This window comes from Merops nubicus, unplaced genomic scaffold (assembly GCF_000691845.1).
Source record: "Merops nubicus isolate BGI_N331 unplaced genomic scaffold, ASM69184v1 scaffold11894, whole genome shotgun sequence".
Lineage (NCBI taxonomy): Eukaryota > Metazoa > Chordata > Aves > Coraciiformes > Meropidae > Merops > Merops nubicus.
The window spans coordinates 2,766-9,553 of NW_008606248.1; the positions used below are offsets into that span (position 1 = coordinate 2,766).

A 6,788-nucleotide genomic window follows, 5' to 3' on the forward strand; every position below is an offset into this window, starting at 1 on the left:
ACAAAAATATCAGCTACTGATATCCCCTGGTATACACCTGTGGATAAATTAAGAGGTTAGCAAAGAAGCAGCAATCCCCTTAATTGTTGTCCTCTGACAAACAGCATCTTTATTAATTTCAGGCACACAAAGCTCTCAAAATAAAATTTGTCCCAATAACTCAGAACATCCGCAGTCTGCTAGACCACACAGCATGCAGGAGTCCCTGCACACCATTAGATGTTCTCCCCAGCCAGCACGTTGGGTACTCACCAACACTCCTGTTTGCATCATGGTCTTTGCTCCTGCCCCGGCTGCGGCTGCGGCTGCGGCTCAGGCCCCTGCTCTTACTGCGGCTCTTGCTCCTGCCGCGCCGCCAGCTCGACTTCTCCCTGTACAGGTCACTCCTGTCATAGTACCTGTCATAGTCCCTCCACTTCCCATCGTCTCTCTTCTTCTCTCTGGTTCTGGAAAAGACATATGTAGACAAAGTTAATGAAAAGAGAAACAAAGTTAAGAAACAAGCTCCCAACAAGCTCAGTCATTGTTCGTCCCTCCCATCCAATCTGGACAGATCAACCTGCACTTTCCAATCTCAGCATTCAAGTCAGACTTTCCTGAATGACACAGAAAAGTGCCAGAGCTCATAGCTGAGTCGCTACTTTGTAGAAACCAGCAAGAGGAGTACAAAGAAGAACTGGAAAGGTGAAAAAATTAGGTGACCAAAACAGAACACCCTTTAAAAGCGATGCTGACCCTGTGAACAAACACCCCAGCTGCTGCAGACTCCCCCACAATGCTTTTCCTTTACATAACAAGGGACAGAACACAACTGATGACACTCCTAGGTATTAAAGTTTGAAAAATGCTGTCCTTTTTTCCAGAACAGACCAGCTTCCAGTGAAGGGTTCTCATGCTCGTAATCAGTATGCAGATCACACATCGCAGAGAGAGAAAAGTAGGGAGGAAGTCACTATTTCTTTGAAATCATCAGGTTTGTGGAAAAAATCCCCAGTTAAAGATTGCCAGCAAATACAGGAGAAGGTATGAACATGTTGGTTCAAAACTAACCTCTGCTCACTGGAATCCGTGCGGCTCCTCTGCGGACTGGAATACTTCTTCTTCCTGCTGTCCCGCTCCTCTTCAACTGACTCCTGGAAACTCTGCTTAGCAGACAGCTACCAGCCAAAGGTGAGGATCAGTTTTGGTTTTAAATGAAGAAGAGAAGACCAAAATTTCGCTCGAGTTACAGTTAGTAAACTGTATAAACCCAGTATTTCAGCATTATTTGCACAGAATGTTTAAGCACTACAAGTAATCAAGTGCTAGAGGTTTTGGAGCTTTTTGTTTCAGTTCTTTCAGGTATTGCTGCAGAAGAGATGCCCCAAAATAAAACTGCTTTGATATTTTTGTTTTTAAACAGGACTAATGAAAGACAAGTTCTTTACCCACATTCTATGCCATTAGAGTAAGAAATTCTACAAATGGACTATTTTCTGAATTCTGTGAACTAGAACACAGCTACAGAGAATTCCTTCTCCAAGCAGACATGTCACTAGTTCACTCTGAAATAAAAGCTTTAAAGCAAAAAACTTCACATGTTTGACCCAGTCATGTTTCCTGCTGGCTCCAACGACAGCAGTTTTAGAAGCCTGTCAGCTACAGCACTGCTGTAAATCACTCTGAACCAAGCTGGTACTTTTGCTGCTGTTTCCTGCCACTTAACACTACTTAAAAATTACTGTAAGTGCTGGTGGCAAAACTTTACACACAATTAATTGGAAAAAAATATTTTGGAGATTAAAGGAAAAGGAAGGCTTCCTGCACCCTTGTAGTGATGATCCTAGACTTGTTTGGTGTCCTCCCTGAGTAGGAACTGAGTAATGCACTGAGCTATGTGACAAATCATCAAGGCAGGAAGGCTTCCTGCACCCTTGTAGTGATGATCCTACACTTGTGCTGTTTGGTGTCCTCCCTGAGTAGGAAATGAGTAATGCACTGAGCTATGTGACAAATCATCAAGGCCTCACTGATGCTGAAACAATTAATGTCCTGATCCCAGAAAGTCATTCCATAAAGCTGTCCTAGATACCTTCTTTTGCCTTATCCTTGTCCTGCCCCTCCCCAAAACTCCCCTTTTCCCCCCACCAGAGCACTGCTGAAGTCAACTGAAGGTAGTTCTAAACCATTTTTTATAAATTACAACAGTACTTTGAGAACTGGTTGGAAAACTCTCAAAGTGAAAGTCTTGCATAGTTGCAAATTATGAACTTCCATCACCAAAGCTACTTCCATAAATTGTCCTAATTCTGGATCTCATCCTGAGATGTTTAACCTAAGCCAGCTGATGAATCCCATTTGCTCAAACAAGGACCTGCATTCCACAACCCAACCCAACCCAGCTTTGTTCTGGCTGACTGACAGATCGTGATCTCAGCTACCTGTCACCTTGTGACCATCTTTAGAGCCAGATTTACCTCTGAAGATGGAACAAGTAACTCCAGCAAGGTCTTTCCTTCATGTTATTGCAGGTTCACAGACAATAGCACAACTCTGAACATCCATTTAGAGTACTTGTGAGGAAAAAAATGGCCCATATATAAAGAGCAACAGTTTTTGCTCTTAATATAAGCATGCCTGGAGTGAGGGCAATGGACTGGAATTGTGTATGCTCTGACTTTATCTGCACCTTCCCTATAGCAATTAAAACACACATTCAGCCTGAACTACCTCTGCAAACTGTGAGCAGAGTATACAGAAATACAGAATGTTGACTTCTAGAGCAATTTTCCTCCCAACTCTCTCTCAAAGCTGGTACATTAGGATGCTACACATACAGGGAAGAGATCTCCTCCCTTGGAAAATCCCCAGCTTAGAAGAAAAACTTACCTGCCTTAGGCAAGCAATAGCAGAGGATTACACAACATACAAGGGGATTCAGACAGCTGTGGAAGCATTACTTTGCTTTTCTCAAAAAATTTATTGATTTCAATTTTGTCCATAAAACTTAAAAAAAGAAAAAAAGAAAACTGCTGGTGAACAAACACTATTTCACTTCTTTGAAAAGTAATTACCCCTCAAGATACTCAACATAGAGGCCACCATATTTAAAAAAACATTTAAAATCGTTTCTATTTGTCACAGAATATACAAAACTGGAAAAAGAAATGTTGCAGAATGGTTTTGCTGCTTCCTCCTCTCTTAAATCCTTCCCAATCATTATCAGCTCATAATGCCAGGGACATCCAGACAGGATTCCTCAATGCTCTTAATCCAGATCAAAGGCAGACTCTAAACACTATCTCACTTCTTTGAGAAGTAATTACCCCTCAACATGGAGGCCACCATATTTAAAAAAACATTTAAAATCGTTTCTATTTGTCACAGAATATACAAAACTGGAAAAAGAAACGTTGCAGAATGGTTTTGCTGCTTCCTCCTCTCTTAAATCCTTCCCAATCATTATCAGCTCATAATGCCAGGGACATCCAGACAGGATTCCTCAACGCTCTTAATCCAGATCAAAGGCAGACTCTACAAAAGGATTTAAAAATGTTCATGTCTAAAGGGTCATCTTCCATTTATCTGCAGATGCATAGAGACTGTGAAGATCATTAGTCACAATAAAGTGATTGTTTTGTTTCACATTTTGCTTCACAAATGTAGGGGATGGCTAATTTGAAAATTAAGACAGGTAGACAAAAAAACCCCCACGTTACCTCCTCCTTGACTTCTTCTTTTTCCTGACCTGCAGGCTTTGCTTCTACTTTCGTGGGTTCAAGAGAGGGAAGATAACTCTTTGTGTACAGACTTTCAAAAAGCTTATCTACAAAACCTGAAGTTTCTGAGGATACAGAACACAAGAAAATATTGTTACATGTTGATTTAAAGGCACTGTCAGATTTACCAGAGAAGTCCCTGGAAAAACTAATCCAGGTGGACTGCTCACAGCAGCAGCATCTCAGATTAACATTGGTTCCATTCAAGGAGCTGGAATTACATTTGTGGAACTTGAGGTTGTTTCTTTAGACAAAGAAATTCATCAGGTACATCAAAGACAGAAACAAACTTTTCCTTCCATCACATTTACAACTCTGAATGCTCAAAAGGGCAGGTGTGATGGAGTCATGATCAAGGAGGAAATCCTTAGTTACTCCATTAGCAGCCTCTTCATGGCAACTTCTGTAAGTATAAATCATTCACAAGAAATTGGTCACTAGTTTAACATCAGATCACAGAAAGAGGCACAGGAAGTTCCCCAGCGAGTGTCAGAATTTCAGGTGTTTAAAACCTTGAATTTGAACCAAGTTGCTCTGAGAAGCTCTCCAGAAGCCTGGAAGTTAATATAGCACAGACCAGGTTTCCAGGTTATCAAACACCAGCCAGAGAAACTTCTGGCAGCACGAGGAATACATTGAAATGAAATTGCTGGCTTTTACTTTTATTTCAGAGGAGTTCCTCCTGAACACCATGAACAACACCAAGCTATACAACTTCATCTTCAGGTTTTTTTTGTGTTTAAATCATAAGATCTTTCTTCCTTCTTGCTATAAGAAGTACTCAATTCACAGACAAGTAATTTGAAGACAACAATGGGGCACCATCCTCCCTCCCCCCTCTGGTGAAAGGGACCCATCAAACACGGTACCTTTTTGCAGAAAGACATCCAGCTGATCAGCACAGAAAGCCTTCAGCTCCTTCTCTGGTTTGTCTTTCTTGACTAGTGCCACGACATAGTTGGCTAAGGCTGAGGGGTCTGCGTCACATCTGTGGAGAGAAGGAGCCCCCCTGACTCTGCTGAAGCTTGCCAGGACCCCGTGGTACCCCCGGGCACCTCTCTGCCAGGGGCACCAGCCCAGCCAGCGAGGGGCTTCTCAGCCCCAGCACAGCCCTGCAGGTGCCCCGTGACCACCCCTCACCCTGCCACACCTGACCATGGTCCCACCCTCCTGCTCCTTCCCAGGCTTCCGTTTGGAAATCCTGCCTGCCCTCTTTCTCAGAGGCAGTCCCAGCCCCAGGGCACCCCAGCAGGTGCTCTTGTTTCTCATCTTCAAGCACAGCAACCACAGCCTAGTATGTGACTCTGGTTACAGGAGCAGCAGAGCAGGTACCAGGAAATTCACTGCTCAGTATGAGGGTGGGTTTAAAGCATTAAAACATTACTACCATGAAGAGCACTTCAGACAGATAACTCCCAAAAGCCCGTTTCAAACACACAGAGAGGCTCTGCACGTTGTGTCACTTCAGACAGATCACTCCCAAAAGCCTGTTTCAAACACACACAGAGAGGCTCTGCACGTTGTGGGGTCACTGTGCCTGACACACTGGGTCTTCCCTGCCACGCCTGCACACTCTAGAGTGACCCTGCAGCACCGGCAGGATGCCCAGAGGGGGGCAGGTATTCACACCGAGTCACTTCCCACACTGCCTGGGCCCTTATCTGTCCCCACGAAGGCCAGAGATCACCAACTTTGTGCAGCAACACCCCCCAGTCTTTAAGCTGGGCATGGCTTTAGGTTCCGTTATTCAGCTACTAGGAACACCCCAAGTATGAGCCAGTGAACAGTGTTCAATGATCAGGCAACATCCCCTCTCCCAGCCTCTCTCCAAAGGTGCAGAGGCAAGCTATCAGGTGGTGGGGAGGAACCCAGAACAGTTTGACAATTTAAAGATTATTGTTTAAAAGATTAATGTTTAGAGAACCGATGGTGTCCTTTCTAAGAACATTAACTACAGAAATAGAAGGAAAATAGTATAAAGTACACAGACCTCAAAATAAAGTAACAGGCACCCAAACAGAACAAACAACACGCAGAAAGCCACGCAGGCAACGGATGGTTAGATAAAATAAAACCCCTCAGTGAGCAGCCAATCAAGCACTCTACTCTAAATTACTTTGCTCACCGTTTCCAGCACGCCATGAAAACCACGTTAAATGTAGCAATTAGCAACAAAGAAACCACAAATTTACAGGTTTTGCAATTCTTACACATCCCCAAGGAGAAATGAGCTGCAGGCAGCGTGCTGGGTGCCAGGGCACACACGGTGCTGGCTGGAAACCTCCAGGTTAAAACAGAGATGATCCCTCACTTCACAGCTGCTCCCCTCCCCTCCCCTCCCAGCAGCTTCTACACCGGGCTGGGTGTTGCAGGAGCACTCCTGAGGTCTGTGTGCTTCTCCAGGGTAACTGGTTTGTACTGTCACTCTCAAACCCTCAGCCATAAGGACCCACCAGGGAATTCCAGAGTTCTCTGCCAGACACCTTTGTCTCTACCTCACATCCCTATACACAGCTCTGATATCAAAAGAATGCTGGACAGCAAGGAAGGTCCACTGGCATTGGCAGCAAAGGTGGAAGAGCAAGAGTTATGCTCTGGTCTAAACAGATTTTCAGAAGGATTTGACCAAGTATCAGAAATACCCGTTACCTTAAAAAAGAATAAGAGGAAAGTCGTGAAGGATTTCAAAAGGCCTCCTACTTTGTGACTACAGCTGAGTAGTTCAAAGGCCTATTTAAAACATGAACACACGAAAATACCAGCAGAAATACCAGCTGGCTATGCATTGTAAATGTCTGCCCTCAGCTTTAAGCAGGTCTTCGTTTTGCTCTGTGGAAACCATGAGGCTGGCCAGGCACTGACAGGAGAGCTTCCTGCAGAAGACCCTGGCTACAGACGAAATTCCACCAGCACATCATCACACCCACTCCACAACCGTTCAGTCAGCGTGCGAGGTGCTTCTCAGACACACCACAGTTTTCACCACCAACGCAGAATTCCTCAAACAGCCCTCTTCCAGTGCTCAGCCGG

General features: G+C 44.3%; 1 long non-coding RNA gene across 1 annotated transcript; it reads right to left on the reverse strand.

Moving 5' to 3' along the window:
• Nucleotides 1-252: 252 nt before the first annotated feature.
• On the reverse strand, nt 253-4,745 carry LOC103772257. The gene is made up of 4 exons (XR_608154.1): nt 4,628-4,745; nt 3,699-3,823; nt 1,051-1,157; nt 253-446 (listed from the first exon to the last, which is right to left on the reverse strand). It is a non-coding gene; the product is annotated as an uncharacterized LOC103772257 (long non-coding RNA).
• Nucleotides 4,746-6,788: the final 2,043 nt, after the last annotated feature.